The following is a 20,237-nucleotide window of genomic DNA, read 5'->3' on the forward strand; positions in this document are numbered from 1 at the left end:
TTTTTTCAGTCACTTTGGATAAAAAATTTGGACAAATGAAAGTATCTAAAAACAAACAAACAAAAAGAGCAGATGGAAATTATTAAATTATATTTAGATGCCATAATATGAATATCAAATTAGTGTCACAGGACACATTATAAAAGAAGCTATAATACAATATCATTTATATTAGAAGCCACAGTGCAGTAGTGGCTTTAGATACTATTGTATAGATATTGTATTAGTGTGAAATGTCACAGGTTTCTATTTAATTAATTTTAGATCACGTAGATTAGATATTAGTATTGCAGCCCACAGTGCAGCTATAATATTATTTTTACCTGGTGTGATATGTATAACATATTAGTATTAATGGCTACAGGAAAAATAATATATTAGTTTAAGATGTATTATGCCTCATTGTACTTTGAAGGCCAAGGGAAGCTCTTATGATAGAAGCTCTTATAATATCTATGCTGTAGTATAGATAGTATATTAATATCAAAGGTCACATCGAAGCTCTTCCTTTAGCCTTAAATGCTGTAGTCTGGATATCATATTAGCAATGATGGTCAAAGGCAGTTTTTTTTTTACTAGTTTTAGGTGTTATATATGAATACTGTATTAATATTAAATACTACAAATAAACCAATATATTATATTTTTTGGTACAAGGGACTGAATGAACTCAAGGACACTCAAACACTAAGCCACATCCCCAGTCTTATCTTGCATTTTATTCAGAGACAGGGTCTCACTGAGTTTCTCAGTCCCTCCGATTGCAGAGGCTGACTTTGAATGCACCATCCTCCAGCCACAGCCTCCTGAGCCACTGGGATTAGAGGCACACACCACCACATTCAGCTCATTACATTACTTTTAAAAGCTATATTATCAATATGATTTAGTCACAGGGCTGCCCTTTATCACTTTCTGATGCTGTACTATGAATATCACATCAGTATTAAATGCCAAAATCCAGATTTTAATCAATTATGCTCTCATATGGACATCATATCATTAATAAGGCCACAGACACCTATTTTATCAGTTTTTGATACTACAATACATATACCACAATGGTATTAAAGGCCACAAAGCAGTTATTTTATCAGTTTCTGATGTTATACTATAGATATAATATTCATACTAAAGCCCCAAGGCAGGTAAAATGGTTTATTATTTTAGGACTAAAGTCAACAATGCAGCTATTTACATTGGTTTTGGACATTATAGCATGGATATTGAGATTAATGGCCACAGGGAAGCTATTATATTAGTTTCTCATGTTGCATACTGATATTCAATTGTACTAAACCTAAAAGAATTTATTATACTAATTTTACATGCTATATTCATAAATATAAAACATCAAAATTAGAGCCACAGGGCAACCTATTTTATTAGTTTTACTATAGTATGTAATATAAAATGTAGTATGTATATAAAATTAGTATGAATATAAAATTAATATTAAAGTCTTCATAGGGGTATAATGCTATATTAAGAAGTCACCATATGGATATAACATTAATGCTAAATTCCCCATCATGGCTATTAAATGAGTTTTCCATGCTAGAGTATGGATATAATATTAGCATTAAGGATCACAGGGCAGCTCTTATGTTAATTTTAGATGTATATACAGAAAACATATGAATACTAAAGGCCACAGGGAAGGAATTTTGAGCTCTTCTTGTAATAGTATAGATACTGTACTACGAACAGACAATACAAGAAAACCATTATATTACTTTTAACTGTCTTGTTATCAATATAATATTATTTATTAAGGCAAAATGGCAACTATTACTATCAGATGCTATAGTATGAGTACACTGTCATTATTAAAGTCATAGGGCAAATATTTTATGTGTTTTATATTCTAGAGTATCAGTATTAAAGGCCAAAGTGTAGCTATTTTATCACTTTCTTATCCTATAATGCAGATCTTATACCAGAACTAAAGGAAACAAGGCAGATATATATCAGTTTCCAAAGCTATAAAATGGACATTTTACCATATGGAAGGTGACAGAACAGTGTTATATAACTTTTACATTATGATATGTACAATTTATTAATATTAAAACCCACAGAAGAGATGAAATATCATATAGGCTTAAAATACAGATAATACATTACTATTAATGCCATAGTGCAGTTTTTTTTATCAGTGTTAATGATATAAGTAGATATTATAATATTAAAAGATACAGGGAGCAATCATATTAGTAATAAGTGATATATTTTAACTTTATCAAATTAGAATTAAAGGCCACAGTTTATATATGACTTATTTTGTTATGCTGTGCTATGGATATAATATTAATACTAAAGACCACAGGGCATGTAAAATAAATTTTCATTTTGGTACCATATGCCACAAGGCAGGCACATTATCATGTTTAAGAGCTACTACATCTCAACACTGAGGGTCACAAGGTAGCACCTTGCAGTTTCTGTGTTCTATTATAATTTTCACTGCCAAAGACTTGGCAGCAGCTGCTCTATCACTTTCCATGCTCTAATATGCTTGTCATAGCATACTAAAGGCTACAAGGCACCTGTTACATGAATTTTTCATGGGTCCATAGGAATAGCATACCAGTCCTAAAGGACACAGGAAAGCTATTTGATCAAGTTTTGATACTCCAACATGGACAGCATGCCAATATTAAATGCCCAAGTATATCCATTTTATCACTTTTTCATGCTATAATTTGAATCTCTTTTCAGTTGTAAAGTCCAAAAGGCAGCTATTTTATCAGTTATAGATGCTATGAATTGGGTATATGGTCAGTACTGAAGGCCACAATGCATCTGTGATATTAATTTAAATACCATTAGGAGGATGATTTACTAATTTGGAAAGCCCCAGGGAGCTGTAATATCAATTTCATTTTTCAAATACAGATGTCTTAGTAGTATTAATGCCACAAGGCAGTTATATGAGAATTGAAGCTCTACATGAATATTAGATTATTACTAAAGACCTGCAGGGAATGATTAGTAACAAATGTCACCATATGGTTATCATGTTAACATTAAAGGTCACACTATATATGACATTATACGATCTGCATGAATAGAAGTGACATTAATAACTACAGAGAATGCCACGTGGATTTTCTTTTTCATTCAAAAGGTCAAAAGGTTGCCCCATTATCAGTTTTAAAGATATAATATGGATATAATGTCAAAATTGAGAGCCCGAGGTAGTTTCCTTATTAGTTTTCAAATGAGTACTAAAGTCCACAGGTCATCTATCTTATCATTTTAACATGCTATACTTATAGAAAATGTCTTAATACACAAGGCCACCAGGCAGCAGTTTTATCAAGTTTTGATACTATAATATGGACATCATGTTCCCAATAAGGCCACAGGCATGTAAAATGGATTATCATTTCCTACAAATGCACAAGGCAGACTTTACATTAGATTTGGATGTTATAGTGTGGATAGCATATAAATATAAAAGGTCACAGGGAAGCAATAATATTAATTTTCCATGCTACATTGTGATATCAAAGTAGTAGTATAACCTGAATAAGTTATATTAATTTTACTTGCTAAACTATGGATATTTTATTATACTATTATTAAAGGGCATATGGAAGCTGTTATATTAGCATTAGGTGGTTACTATGGGTATCTTATTAGCATTAAAAGCCACAGGTCATATATTATATTAGTTTCTTAGAGTATGGATATGACATTAATAATTAAGCACAGTACACATGTAACATGGATTATCATTTTAGTGTGAAAGGCTGTTGGGTGGCTATTATATTGGTTTTGGATGCTATGTCATGTATATTATATTAACATTAAAGGTTACAGGGAATCTAGCATATTAATTTTACATGCTACACTATGGATGTCTTAATAATAGTAAAACCACACAGCATTTATGAGCTTTACAGGCTATGGTGTGGATATTACATAAATGTTAACAGCCACAGGTTAGTTCTTATGTCTCTCTTAGATGCTACAGTATGAATAGTTTAATTAATAATAAATTCACAGGGCAGCTATAATATTAGTTTTAGATTTTATATAATGGATAATATATTAGTATTAAAGACAACAATGCAGTTACTATATTACTTAAGAGTACCTACATTGCATAGATATTAAGAGCCAGTAGACTGCTATTTTATTAGTTATAGATGCTATAGTTTGCATATCATGTAAGTATTTTAAGACACAAGGGAGCAATTACATTATTTTAGATTGCCTATCATATTAATATTGTCATAGACAAGATATTATAATAACTCTAATTGCTATAGAATGAATGTACTATATAGTATAGTATTTAAAGATCATAGGGCAGCTACTATTTCATGTTCAGGGGACAAGTTCTGATATGTTATTAATATTAAAGGTCAAAGAACAACTATAATATTAGTTTTAGAGGTCACATTGTGAATATAATATTAATATTAAATTCCACAGGATAGCTATTATATTATAGGCTACCTTATGGATATTGCATTAGTCATAAAGGCCACAGGAGAGCTATTTTATGAATTTTAGATGCTACTGTATGTATACTATGGAGTATTAAAAAGTCACAAGGCAGCTATTTCTTCAGCTACATGCAGGGTGACTTCCTCCAGATCACAGACAATGTGGACACAGAGAGAAACTTCCCAATGAGAAACCTGAAAGGCCCTGCCTCAGCCAGGTGAGCACAGTCAGTACTAACAGGACATTCCCCTTTGGGGTGTGAGATGACAGAGATGCTGTCCACCTCTCTGACGTGCCTCCCCCAAACTCAAAGCCCAAGGATAAATATGAAGATAAAAAGTAAACTCCAATAGAGAACAATGCAAAAAGTACCTGAAAGGCCCTCCTCAACCTTGTTAACGTCATGGAAACAAGGAAGGTCTGAGAAACTGTTCACCCCCGAAAAGAAGTCTATAGGGACAGAAATTGAATGTCATTTGGGATACTGGATGGGGTCCTGGAACAGGAATAGGCAGAACCGAGAATCCAAAAGAAATGCAACTGCACTTAGTGATAGCACACTAGTGTTTGTTCTTCATGATACCTTTTCTAGGACATTAACCCATCTGAGATGGAGCACATAAATCATATCAAAAGAAAAATGAGGATGAGGCTATCTGCAAAATCTCTACACTTTCTTTGCAATTTTTTGTAAACATAAAACTACTCAAAAATAAATCCTTAAGACATGGTTGTATGTTTTCAAACACTTGGTTGTTTATAAAATTATAATTGCTGATAACTGACATTCTAACTAGTTCTGTATTTTCCTATGAATCCAAAAAAGTATTTTAACAGAAAACTAAATCATTTCATCTTATATATAATTCAAGATAGCACCAATTTTACAGATTTTATGTTGAAATAAAAACACTCATAAGTCAATTTATATTTTTATGCAGTCAGTAGGTACTAGGTGCAGCTTGCAAAAACTTGACCACTTGCACTAGAGGAAAAAATAACATTTTAAAGACTATTTCAACTCATGACTGAACTTCCTCAACAGAGGGACTTTCACTGTGACTGGGTCACTTATCTCAAAGAATCCTTTTTTTTTTTTTTTAATTTCTATTCATACTCTTTAGGAGTAATGAATTCAAATTGTCATTTGACAAATAGCCAAAGAGAAGAAAAAGATAAACAAAATTGCCAGCCACAGTGGATGATGCCAAGTGAGCAAAACAGGTGAGAAGGACACTGGAGTCCATCTCCTCCAAGATGCTCTGCGGCAAGTGGAGAAACTGGGGAAACATAGTCCATGTGCAACCTTAGATGATGCTATATTTGGAAAATTACTTTTCCTTTTAGAAATCACAAATCATTATCGGGGGCCCAAACTCTTGAATGGTCCCAAATTGAGTTGAACTTCTAAGTTATTTTATTATCACTCTTTCTGGTCATAAAATTTATGATAAACAAAAGATCTAGGTGCTGGGGATGCAGCTCAACAGAGGAGCACTTGTCTAGTATGCAGGAGGCCCAGAGTTCAACCTTCAGCACCACAAAAGGAAAAAAAACATAACTATGTCTTATTTACCTAATCAAGTTCAAAATGAATAATCACTTATTTTAACAAAACATGTTAGATCTGAAAGAGTGAACACTATCAAAATAAAAAAAATATGCTCCTCAGAGTGGATTGCACAGCTCGAATATCATGAATAGTAGTGCCTCATCAAAAAACATGTTCATATTAAGTATACATCAAAACAAAAAAGCATTTACTGACTGTTGACAAGGCAAAATGGACATGGTCTAGCTTAGGAAAGGACACATTAGAAGCATAAAGTACATCAAATCCTCCAGGACAAGCTTGGCACATTGACACCAAGTGCTGTTACCCCAGCACTTAGCAGGATAAGGAAAGGGGATGACATATTTGGGACCCACCTGGGAAATTAGGTAAGACCCTGTCGCAAAATGAAACATTTAAATGTAGCTCATACATACATGCTACAATGGTCACTTGGTTCAATTCTCACTGCCAAAAAATGGTGCAGGCCAGACATTTGATGACAGAACAGGGCAGAAGTCATTATGCCAACCTCCCAACATGATCAAACTAATTTTCACTATGTTCAGTTCATAATATAACATGTCAAACCCCTGCTTCTACTAATTCAAATTTGATGACATTTTAAATATAATAAAAATTTTATGTACTTTGTTAATAAATTCAACAAATATGAGAGTTAAACATGACTTTGATGTAAAAGCCATAGGGGCACTGGTATTATGATAAAACCTAGTCATGGCACTTCCTGTGACAATATGCCCATCCCCTTGATGGCAAAAAATAAGAGAAAACCTTTCTCATGAATGTACAACTTTAGGGAAAAAAAATGGATATACTTTCTAACTTTGAAAATTAGAAAAGAAAATGATTTTCAAAAGATTGTTTTAATAAATATATCAGAGTTACAAAAAGCAACTGCTATCTTGTCTCTTAAATAATATGATTTGAGTCCTGAGGAAATTTCGTACAGAGTGGTTTTAAATATCATGCCATATAATAGCTAACATTAAATATATCACCATTCTGCTTCTATCTTCTAAAAAGGATTTGAAAATATTTTTAGAATAAAGTCATACAAATTAGGAAGATTTATTGTAGTATGTGTGTATGTATGTGTGTGTGTGTGTTGCTGAGATCCAAGCCAGTGTTTCTCACATGCTAAGTAAGTGTTCTGCCACAATAATATGTATCCAGTTGACACACCCTTCTGGTAATGCCCCATGATGCTCTGTCCCACCCCACCCCATCCCCCACACCCTTCCCTGCCTTGCCCTGCCCTGATCTGAGGGTGGCCTGACCCAAGGGCGGGGATCTTACCAAGAGAGGGTACATCACCAGTGGGGGTCACTGCCACAGGATGGGTTGAGTACACTGAGTCCCTGGCCTCCTGTCCATATGTGCCCAGCCCCCAAGGCCTCTCTGTGCCAGATCCCTGACCTCCAGGCCCAGAACCCTGGGGTTGGTCTCATATGGAGCTCTCGCTGCCCAAAGACACACTAAGCTGAGTCCCCTCTAAGGATGGAGGCCTTATCTGAGGGAGGCCTGACCCGAGGGAAGCGGATTTCACCTAGGGCAGTGTCCTGACGAGGAGGGGAGGAGACAGCAGGAGACGGCCTTCCCATAGGGTAGAAGCATTACGAGATGGCCTAACCTGAGGGCAGCAGTAGGTGGTGTTACCCAGGGGAAGCGGCCTTACTGGAGGAAAGCTGCTTTTCCTGAGGGTGGTTCTCCCTGAGGAAACAGTGTCCACCTGACCAGAGGGGAAGGGCCGCGACCTTCCCCAAAGGCAGAGCAGCTGTCCAGGTAACACAGCAGCACATGGTGCAGGCAGAGTGATTCTGTCCATTCTGAAGCAGCCAGACACCAACACCCGACAAGATGTCGAGGCCTCCAGGATGCCAGCACACATGGAATAGGTGGATCCAGACTTGTGCTGTGCATCGATCTGTCCATCCCAGGCACCGCCTGAGAGCTGGGCCTGTGCAAAAAACAACAGCGACATGAGCACGCCCCCATGTGGCTCCGCCCACTGTGGACTCTTCTCTTCTGAGTCCCAAAACACAGACCTGCTTTGAGGGATGGAGGTGCCCACAGGGAAGAGATCCCGAGGTAGTGAAGCGCTGCTTCCAGCTCTCCTGTCCTTGTTTGGGCACTGGGTTGCACGTGACGTGGCACAGTCCAGTGAGAGTCCCTGCGGAGGTCCTGGGGATGCAGACGCCTCCATGTCCCCACCATGCCCAAGGGATGGGGCCTCCCACTGCTGGGTGTATTCAATTTGCTTTCCTGGGTTTGGGACATTTCCCTGCAGGGTGAGTTTCGAGAGGCTTTTTTGAAGGGTGCTCACCAAAGGGTCTGAAGTTCTCAGGGTTTTCCCATGATGGGGCATTTTAAAGTGTCCACTTAGGGGAAAAGTGCTACTCTGCCCACTAGGCTGGGGTCCCCTACCCCAGTGTGGCAGGGAGTGGCCCTTGACTCTTCACTCTAGACCCTCTCTCCAGCGTGTGTGCTTCTAGGACCTGCCCGCCCACCCCCACACCATACCAGATGAGTGAGGATTTATCTTGGAGCCCCCTTTTCCTTGCACAGTTCCCAGTCAGTTGAGGTTCATCTGAGAGCCCCCTCTTCCATGGCTGGCTAGTATGTGCCAGGTACTGTGGCCTGGGCAGGTGTAAATGCTGGTCAGATGGACGGGGTTCCTGGGAGAGCCAGGGGTCATGGGAGAGCAAGAGCTCTGCATGATCTTTTGCAGATCTGATTTTAGGGGGAGGGGTTCAGGGAGGAGAAAACCACGCAGAGAGAAGGGGGCTTCAGTCTGAACCATACTGAGTCCTGCCAACAGGAAGCAGATCCACCTGGTAAATTATGTGGAGGATTACCGGGCCTCTATTCACTCTGCCTTTACACCTGAAAAGAAATGTCTCAACGATGCAGGAGATTAAAGCAAAATGCCAAGAAATCCTCAAAGAACAGGATGAACATGATGCGAAGTTGAATTGAGAGACAGATGGTGCCCAAAAATTCCAAGTGCTGCACTGCATCCAGAGAGCCCTGATTCAGAGCCAGGAGCTGTGCGATGAGCAGATTCAGATCCTGAGTCAGATGGTGGAGCTGGTGGAGAGCCAGACCAGACAAGTGAACAGTCATGTGAAAATGTTGGAGACACCTCAAGAGATCAAGGACAACACTGGCAACAGCTGCAAAGCTGGCTAAGAGAAGGCAAAGAACAAGACAGTTGCACAGGCAGAAAAGACAAATTACAAGTGTACCCTGCAGCCACTAAGCAATGTGAATCAAGTGATGAATATATCTAATAATAATTGTGACCATGATGACATCACCTCAGGAACTCCCAAGGAAAGAACACAAAGATCTCAAAGGACAGGCTTCACAGCCAAAGCACAGAAGGAAGCAAACCCTGCGAAACTTCCCAGTGATGCAAATGAGCCCACAAACTGTTCATTCAGAAAGGCCTATGGAGAAATGATATCTTGTGGAAATAGCAAGTGCCCACACTGAATAGTTCTACTTCTCCTACTTGGAACACAGTCACAAGCCAAAGGACAAGTGGTAGTGTACCAATTGTAAGGGCAGAAATACTAATCTAAGTTAGGAAGAGGCCTAAAGTCATTGAACATCTATTTTGACTTGCCTTCCTTTCTCCATATATTTTCTTTTTCCTTTCTGTTACAGCACTTTTTCACAACTAGATTTTCAATGAATTACCATTAAACACAGTTTTTTCCTCTTTTTTATTTTTGTTGTGCTTTTAGTATATCATTAAATTCTTGTGTAAGTGCATTGCTGCTGTTTTTAACCCACAAAGAGTGGGTACATTCCAAAGTGTCCACACTCTCTCTCTCTACAGCCCATACAGGGTTTGCTACAATATTAATATTTTATACCCATTGTTTGCTACAATATTGATACCCACTGTTGAATGGTAATTTAAATTATTTAATCTTCTAGAATTAGAGATCTAGTTAGACTTTAATGTAGATGGCCCATGGATAATGTATTCCTAGATTTCTTCGTCCATTGTTAGAGCAAGTCTGGCCCTAGCCATAGAGGAAACAGTTGCTCTAATTCTTCATACTGGGTGATTTCAATTTTATAACTAAGCAGAAAATACTCCACGTGTGCTAAACTTGTTTGGCACTCTGTTGACAGTACTGTGTAAGCAGAAGCCTTGTTATATCAGAAATACTGCATTAATTAAATGCATAAGGCATTCAGCCAATGTTCAATGAACTTACCGTGTTCAACATATAAATTGCTGTCATCATCCTTTGAGTTCATGACTCCTGCAGGCATGACAGTAGCACTGCCATATTTTCTTCAGCCTCAAGGATTAGAGGTCTCCATGTGATTCCAGTATTGCCATAAAACACCTAATACCTTCCTGACACCTTTTTGGTTTTGGGGATTTTTTTTTTTTTTTTTTTTTTTTTTTTGCAATGCTGGGGATTGAACCCAGGGCCTTGTGCTTGTGAGGCAATTTACCAAATGAGCTATATCACCAGCTTATTATTTTATTTTTTAAAAATATTTAGTAATTTCCTACCACCTGTGCTTCGTAATAGGTTTCAATCATTGTTTGTAGAGCCAAGCTTAGTTTGTTTCATGTCTCTCATTTTTTTCCTCAGTGTCTGCCAGAAACCCCAAGTTAATATCCTACTAAATGTGGAAATGGTTTATTCTGCAGTTTTATTTCTTTGTACTGTATCAGTTGGGTACATCACCTCTACCAATTTGCCAGCCCAAAAAACAAAAACAATAACAAAACAGTGAAACAAATACTACTTCTTAAAGAATTATCTTCAGTGTACTTAATTTTTACGTATTTGAAAACAAAAACACCACATCAGCATTTTATTAATTTTAAAAAAATATTTAGTTGTTGAGAAGATGATAATTGTATTAGGCTGTGAAGGCTGCTACAAAAATATACCGAAAACTGGGGACCTTATAAAAAAATTTATTTGTCATGACTATGCAAATTAGGAAGCCCAAGATCAAGGTATTCAGTATCTGATATGGCTTGCTCTGGTTCACAGACAGCAGTTTCTTACTGTCCTCACATGTTGGAAAGGGGCAAGACTCTCCTCATTATGAGTGAACACACCCAGTGAACAAAACTTATACCATCACAGTGGTGATTAGGTTTCAACATGTGTGTTTTAGGTGAAATACACATTTGCAGGCCATAGAAGTAATGTTTTCTACAGTATAATGAATTTGAAAATGAAGGACTAAGGGTAAGACCCCAGATTCCAAAAGAATGATAATCCACCAGAAATCACCTGTCTTTAAGCCCAGTGAATCAGGAGACTGAGGCAGGAGGATTACAATTTTGAGACCAGCCTCAACAACTTAGCTAAAACATAAAAGTTGACTGGAAATATAGCTCAGTAATAAATTGCTCCTGGTTTTATACCTATTACCAAAATAAGCAATAACCATATGTCTGTATAATTTATAAATTGGCTAAATTATAAGTGATATTGGGCCAGGAACAATAGTACATGCCTATAATTCCAGCTACTTATAGCTCAGAGGTAGATTGTCCTAGGGTTCACTCCCCATTGCCACACAAACACATAAAAAATTTTGGAGTTGAAAAAGGCAACAGAGAATCTTCTAATTTGCTGAATCCTTTGTCTATTGGAATTTAATTTTAAATTGTAAATGTCTTTTTGGTACTGTTTCACTGTTTTTATTTGAGGGTTTACATATTGAGAAACCCTGCAGTCAAAACTCCAGATCAGGAGCTAATGGGATAAGAATAGCTTATCCTCTAGAGAAAAGTGAAAAAGAAAGCTAAAGCTTTAAACCACAGTTCTAAGCAGTGTGATCTGGGACCAGCGACATCAAATTTCAAAGGAACTAACTAGTACAAATTCTCAAGGCCAACTTAGCAAACCTTCACAGTATTCATAACACACATTAAAGACTGAGATCCATTGTTTCAAACCACAAACTGTCAAGTGTTTTATTTTTATATAAAATATGTGATTTACAGGTAAGAGACTGAGTAGAAAATAGGCTTGCTTTTGGAAAAATACTCCATTCCAAATATCTCCAATGTCTGTAATGGCTGAGGAAATTGTGCTCATTGTTCAGGGACATTCCACAGTATTTCTTACTCTGTGAACCTGTCTTAACCCTCTGGGCCACAGCATGCTTTTGTTGCATTGCTGCACATGATTCCTGGTGACAGGTGTCTTGTGTGTTTGTGGATGTGCCTGAGAAGACTACAGAAGCAATCCTTTCCCCACAGAAAGACTGCTCTGAACTGAGTGCACCATGGCTGCTCTACTGGGTCTTGACTGTTAGTAGGTGTTCTTTGTTTCTTTTATTTTTTTTCTTCTTAAACTGCTCAACCAAAATACCAAGTGTATTACAGACTTCTGTGGTTTCCAAGTATTTTGTAACAATATTATCTGAAACTCCTTAACAATTTCAGAAAAGAAAAAAATGTTGACATATGCTATTTTACAAAAAGTCTTTAGAAAGAGCAACCTGTGGTCTGGGGATATAGCTCAGTTGGTAAAGTGCTTGCCTTACAAGTACAGGGCCCTGGGTTCAATCCCCAGCACAAAAACAAACAACAAAAAAAGAGCAACCTGTACTCTAAGTGAATATCACCCCTGCAAGACACATAATAAGTGCAAATATGCACACTTTGCTATACCGTATCACTTCCTGCACAAAAGTATTCACTGCAAAATACCGAAGAGCAAAAAAGGTTAATCCAAAGGGAGTTTTAGCTGCTTAAATTCAGTAATTATTGGAATCTAAGTGATTGTATTGCAATTGAAAATAAATTATATCAGTATACTTTCCTAAAATCATTTAATCTTAAGTGAATACTTCAGAAATTCCTGTCATGTTTAATGTGAAAAATAAACATTGGTCTGGGGAGATAGCTCAGTTGGTAGAGTGCTTTCTCTACCTTGTGCTTTCTGCACAAGGCCCTGGGTTCAATCCCCAGCATGGCAGAAAATAAACAAATAAATAAATCATATTTGTACAGTTTATATTCAATTGGAAATTAACTGAAATATAATCTGTAATAACTTTAAGACAGTATATTTGCTTAAGAGATAAATATACATAATGTATGTCCCTCTTTATTACTTCATCTGACAATACATTATCAAAGACATTTATATGGTTGTTTGCAGTCTCGTTTCTCAGTTTGTGAGAATTCACTTTAAAATTCCTTGCCTGATAAAGGATGTCAGCCACTACTGATGACTACATCTGCTTTTCCCTCCTCAGCTGGCTAAGCCATTTTAATAAAAAAAAATGTACAGATAATATCTTTGCTCACTGTAGAACTCACAACTTCCTGATTGTTAGTTTGGTATTAAATTAGACAAATTATATTTAAATTGTACAAAATTCATTATTTTCAAAATGTATATGTCAAATAGTCTAAGAGCTGGGAGGACATAAAGAAGAGAAAAAAAAAATTAAAGCCATCGATACCACTTATTGCTTTTTAGTCAAATTCATATAGGCTAAGTTAACCAGTTCTTTTTCTTCTTCTTCTCTTTTGTTTTTAATAGTGCTGGCGATAGGACGCAGGGCTTCACCCTTGCTAGATGAGCACCCTACCCCTGGAATACAACCCCAGCCTATTTTTAATTTTGAAACAGGGTCTCACTAAGTTGCCTACCTGACCTCAAACTTCTGATGGCCAGTCCTACTTATTCTTTGGTATCACCTGCCTGAACTATCTTGTTATTGCTACTCCAACAGTTGTGTTCACATTTATTTGATTGATTCATTAAACAACTCTGTATTACATTGTAGGATATACTGAACATGAGCAGAAAGAGCAGGTAGTGAGTTTGAGAAGGCCTATGTATTGGAAGCCCTGTTTTAATAAGCTATATGAAAGATGCAATTAAGGAATACTCATTGAAAATTTGAATACATTTGGACAGCCCCTTATGTTTCACAGAGAGGTTATTAATTGTAACTTGGAAATTATACAAGATTTAATATTGATAGACTGTTTTAAAATAAGTAACAAAATATCAAATTAAACTCTTTATAGAACAATAACCAGTTCTAATGTAATACCTACAATAAAGAAAATGATGATGCTGACTAAAATTATGATTACTCTTATATGGTTTTAAAACTATAAAGATTTTTTTATTATAAACTAAATTTATCAAAATCATAGTAAGTATGTTGGGATGTAGCTTAGAGTTAGAGTGCTTACCTAGTATTATGCAAAAATAATATCATAATGAAAAACCTCAAGATAATGCAATATCTGTCCTTTGTTATTAATAGTAATGTAATACCAATACAACACCATCCAAAAGGGATATAATATTTGTCCTCTGTATTGCAGTCCTATTACAGAATCCATACTATTATAGAATTCTCATGAGTAGGGCTGCTCTTCATGAGCTTCACTGGCAGGGAGCAGACAGGTAAGACAGAGCATTAACTGGAATGAGGATGCAAGTTCTCAACAGGCTCCATTAGAAACAAACCACACCCAGTAACTGAAAGAGTTCAGAAGGCAACTGATCAAGTCACATAAAAAGCATTGTCTTTTTCCCACTTCTCTGGGAGGAACATGTCACCAATATTGCAACTGCAATGACACATCCCTCAGTCACACACAGGGCTCCATGCCACCTGGGATTTGACCCTTCAGATCTGACTTGCAGTTTTGCACCTGAGACCAAACAGGTGGCCCCTAAGTTCCATGGTCTCTTTGTGAGGATCACCATAACCATACCCTGAGAACACAGCTGCACATGTGAGGATATGAGGAGGGACATATATAGAATGCACTCCATTGCTGCTCCTTGCAAACACAAGAGCAGAGGGCAAAGTCTGTTGGCTGTGTTTCCAGGGTGTCTCAATCTCACACTGACATTGATTGTTCTGGGCTTCACGCTTTGCCTTTAATCACTCTATTTGCCTAATTTGCATTTCAGTAGAGAAGCTTTGGTCATAATATATCACTTTAAAATTTTTATGTTGTCTATGTTGGTCTAGCTGTCATAAAAATCATAATTTTAAAAGAATGTTCTTGTGATTTTTCTATTGAGAATTTGGCACATTACACCTTTGTCTTGGATGCTTTTCTTAGAAAGGGAATAGTACAGTCCTCAGAACTTGCTGCCTCAGTGATTGGATGTGGTGATGCTGTGCTCCAGAGTGTGAAAGTCATGACTGGGAAAACTGGGTACAGAACCAAGTTGAGGATATTGGTAGAAAGATATATTAGATGCAAGGGACTAATACCCAGGTAGGCTTTATTGATATAATTGTTCATGGGAATTCTTTGTTAAGACAGTGAATAGGTTTCCAGGGGAATCAAACCCCTCTGAAACCCAGGATCCATCACCCCTTTTCTATGATTTCTTTTTTCTCCTGTTTTGGAGAATTAAGCAATGATCTCAGCAAATCATTTTTAGGCATTTTCAAAGAGTGGTCAATGAAGAGAAAATATCACTAGCTGACCTTGTTAGCTTAAAGTCTTTTTCCAGTGACTTGGAAACTGACTGACCTTCTGTTTATTTCATGGTCCTATCAGGACTGTCAAAGCTCATAAAGGGCTATTTCTCCTTCCTGAAGAAACTAAGTGGATAGGGAATGTTATCACATAATGCCATAATGTCATAAGATGAATACTTACAGGAGCAGGAGACAAAAGGAGAGAATTTTTCATGACACTGATTTTTACCAGCTTTAAAATCAGGGACTATTTCCTTTTTTCAAATACACTGTTGCCTCAGAGCTAACCAAACTCAGCACCATTCAGAGTTGCAGGTCTTCCTTCTATTCTTAACTCTGAGTGTCACTTCATAAACTTCTACTCTTCCTTACCACATGGTGCAAGTATGTAAAACAAAGCATTCTAACTATTTACATATTACAGTAATTTTTAGGATAGAAAAGAAAAATGTCTTGTACAACAGCAAAACACAAAATTTATTTATCAAGGTAGCTAAGACATGTCCCAGGGTATTCAATAAGAGCTTGTAATGAAGATTAAAACTGTTGTAATTAGTTGCTATCTACTTACCTTTAGTTTACTAAAATAATTATTTTCCATTCATATTTCATTTTGATGTTTTAGTAGTGAAGTTATTTTTTATTTTAAGTATATCTTTTATCATCAATTATTTATTTTTAGGAAATAAGATCAAAAGACTAACATGAAATTCCATCAATTTTGTTTTATGATCTATGTATGATAACTTTCTATATCCTAAGCCTTAGCATTGGAATGCATGGAAATACTTCAGAAGAACATTTGGTTTTACATTACACAGAGCACTATTAACATTCTGGATAATTCAAGAGTGACACTGCCAGTAAGGAGATGATTATATGGGATGATGCATATGATATTCCTCACATAATATCTAGCAGATAGCAAGCATTTTAAATTAATAACACACTGTAATCATTACTTTTGTTATCATTTCAAGAGTTCTAAAAGACACTGTCACTTATTGTAATTGAAATATTTCTGTTCAGTACACTGAACAAAATTATTTATCAGGAAATTTGTTATGTGTATATAAGCAATATTAATCTCACATATCCATATGTGAACACAGCATAATTTGTTAGGTTTCATTTTCCAGTACTTCCTCAAATTGCCCCCAATCCCTGTTCCTCTCTATCCCTTTTCTCTATTTATCTCCCTCATATGTTCATGAGAGTCACCACAATTTTTCTTTCCTGTCCAACATCAGCATATGAGAGAAAACATTTAACCTCTGACTTTCTGAGTCAGGCTTATTTAACTTAGCATGATGTTCTCCAATTCCAGTCATTTATGAACAAAAAATGAAATTCCATGCTTCCTTATGACTGCACAAAACTCTATTGTGCATGCATACATATATATATACCTCACATTCTTATCCATTTATCTTTTGGCAGGCACATTGATGGTTCTGTAACTTGGTTATTCTGAATTGCACTGCTATAATAATTGGCATGCATGAAGATACTGATGTTTGATGAGATAGAATAATTGACCAAAGATATCATAAAATATTGATAGCACAAATATTCATATTTTGGTTGTTGTTTGTGTTCAGATTAATTTTCACCAAAATAATGCTAATTGTGTTTAAACACTTTCATAGCACAACTAGAATTCTGGTACATCTTGGCATCCACCAGGAGGAAGAAGTGGAAGAAATTATACAGGTTTTCTCTGCATTTTCTACTGCAGTTTCAACCACTAGAGTTCTATCATATTTATAAAGTTTTTTGTAAAGTGTTATTTAAAAGATATATTGAAATCACCTAGCATACCATATAAAATTCTCCTTAAAGATTGCAACTTTATGGAATTCAATTTTTAACCCATCTATGTTTTAACATGCTCTGATCTTTTAGCAGGCCTTCCAATGAAGGAGTAACAACCCAAGAAAACTCTGACCTATGTATGATAATCTCTTCACCTGGGGACACTAGAACAACCACTTTCCCAGCATCTTCACAGAAGTCTGTCTATTTATTACAAAACCCAATTTACTTCTTCAAGATACCTGGCACATTCTCTTTTGTCATATGGCACTATCTATTCTCCCCAGAAATAACTTACATGTTGAAAAGGAAAATCAGTGTGCTCTGTCATAAATTGTCCCTAAGTTCAATCCCCAGTATCACACAAAAATGGGAGAGAGCAAGAAGCTGGTGAACTAGGATTAAAGTACTATCATTTCTTAGGAAATCAAAAGTACAGCTGGTAGATTGTGAAAATATGTTCCTGATATAAATTGTGAAGTCAAAAGTAGTATTCCAAAACAACCCAGTGTTAACTATAAATTGCATTTATTTGTAGTTGAACATACATTACTCATAATATTCAAATCAATTTTACTACAGTGTCAACAACATATAAAATTCTAAAATATTTTGTAAGATCATCATACTTGAGTTGAAGTATTTTTTGTTTAATCACAATCACTACTTCTGACATACTGAAGAGTATACTATTTAGTAATTTCAGCTATTCTATATATGCTTTGGTTCTGGATTTTACCCCTAAAGTTGGCTTAGTCAAATGAGTAAAGAAAAACACTAATGTATTTAAATGACAATGATAAAATAAAACAATATGGTTCTTGGGGCCTTTTAAAATCTTCATTCCATTCCATTTAGATTCAAGTATTACACGTACGGTATTAATTAAAATCCAAATATGAGAGTTTACATTAAATATATGCAAACTTATGTAAAGTAAATAAATAGTATATGCCCTATAATGCACTTTCACTCAAATAGCATTTAATTACATGGACTTTTTTATTTCCTTCTATTACAAAACTGATTTGATTTTGTCTTTTGAAAAACAAAACTGTGACCTACAGATGATGGAATGAGTCATTTTGTCTTCACTACATCAGTTATTGAATGAAATATGTGAGAATTCCTCTGTTTAGCTAACATTCACTTATAATAAGATGATAAGCTTGACATTGGCCTAGAATATGAGCCAGTGTACTAATGAGTGTCAGTTATGATTATATTCAGATACACAGAAAGTGTATACAGTTTTCAAGAATTATATTAATAAGAAGAGGGAGAAAGTAACACCAATGATAGAAGCAGTAAAATTTGCCCTTTGGGTTGTAATTTCAACAGACCTTTTTGCTCTCTGGATATTTATTTGAGCTTAGTTGAAATGGGTGCTATAAAGGCCTAAGCTTCTATCAATATACAATTAGTTAGCTGTGCTAGAATAAACTGTTCATATTCTGGAAAAGTATTCATTATGATGATAATCTATTCTGTATTCTGAAAAAATAAATATTTTCATAAATATGAAAAAAACTGTTTTTACACAGGTCCATGAGGAAGATTTGAATATTCGTCATTTTCTATACTTATATTTTATTCTATTAAACAAACATAAATATGTGGTTAAATACAAAATACATACAAAATGTATATTAGAAGTATTTTGTAGAATCATCAGTTAGAATAATTACCTTTTGTTTGTGTTAATTTTATCTTCATTGTTCCCTTGATTCATTACACTGACCAATGGATAATAGAGATTGGATATAAAAATGTTTCTAGAAATATGGAATAAAAAAATCCTGAAACAGATAAAAGAAAATTATAATCATTCTCATTGAAATTATGTGCTGGAGCATTTAAAAATTTTTGTTGGAAAGTTAATTCCTCTTTTCACTGAAGTGCACAGCTTTATTCTAAGTCTTTAATGACTGGTGCAAATGAAATATCTGGTTTTATTTTTCTCAGAAAAAAGTTGGGATAATTCAATGTGGCTTTTGATGAGAAAAAGGAAGGACAGTCTTTTGAGACTGATCCCCCCTTATTTCATACAACACAGCAAACTGGTGCAACATATCTAGCAACAAACTATCCTAAGTATTTTTTCCCTCCCAGAGGAACTTCCAGGAAAGATACCAAGACATCTGTGAGATTCATAATATGGTCATATCCAATCATTTCTACATGTATGTATTCAAACATGGGAGGCAACGTGTGATGTACTTAGGATGAAAAGTGTATAAAACAAAGTCTCTTTAATCTGAGTATATCATTTTTCATTGGTACTGAGACACAGTGTGCATCAAGGTACTTAATGTTCCTCCCTATATCCCCCATAGAAGAGCTCTCACATATTTCAGCAAAAAAAAAAAAAAAAAAGGCATTCTTGGTGATGTCAAGGTCTTGAGCAACTGGAGAGGACTCCAGTAATAAGTAATATTTTCACAGTATGTTATCCTTTCATGGTCACTCTGTTCCACTTGCAGCACATGCAGAGTTGGTGTAGCAAAACAAGACTATAAAATGACCAAGAGTTTTGCTGTCATAAAAAGCTTGAAGTAAACAAATTTGTGCCAAGATTTGCTGAGTTGGTTTTGGCCAATTCACCCACCCCCATTCTCTCTTTCTTTCTCAGCTCTGTCTCTCTGTTGCTTTTCATAGAATGTTAAAAGTCAAACTTACAGTCTCATGTCCACATTAGAAAACTAGAGGCAGAGAGAACTCAATTTGTTGTCTAAACACAATTACTATCTTTGGGTATAGTCTTGTAAATTTCTGTTTAAAACAGAGAGAGGCAAAAATCTGCAAATGGGCAATTTTAACTTGCTAGGACACCAAATCAGTAACCTATATTTGCCTTATAGAAGTTAACATATAACCTGTTACTTATGTCATGTGTACATTGCTAAGAGAAACT

At 35.8% G+C, this 20,237-nt stretch overlaps 1 long non-coding RNA gene and 1 pseudogene across 2 annotated transcripts in view; both read left to right on the forward strand.

Annotated features, from left to right (window-relative positions):
• Positions 1-20,237, forward strand: part of LOC306652524 — a 1,123,790-nt gene that overhangs the window by 46,358 nt on the left and 1,057,195 nt on the right. The window lies entirely within an intron of this gene.
• Positions 8,261-9,532, forward strand: LOC306652512 (inhibitor of growth protein 1-like; annotated as a pseudogene). Its single transcript has 2 exons — positions 8,261-8,325; positions 8,844-9,532. The product of its transcript is annotated as an inhibitor of growth protein 1-like (transcript).

This window comes from Sciurus vulgaris (genome assembly GCF_902686455.1).
Source record: "Sciurus vulgaris genome assembly, contig: HiC_scaffold_261_arrow_ctg1, whole genome shotgun sequence".
Taxonomy (NCBI): domain Eukaryota; kingdom Metazoa; phylum Chordata; class Mammalia; order Rodentia; family Sciuridae; genus Sciurus; species Sciurus vulgaris.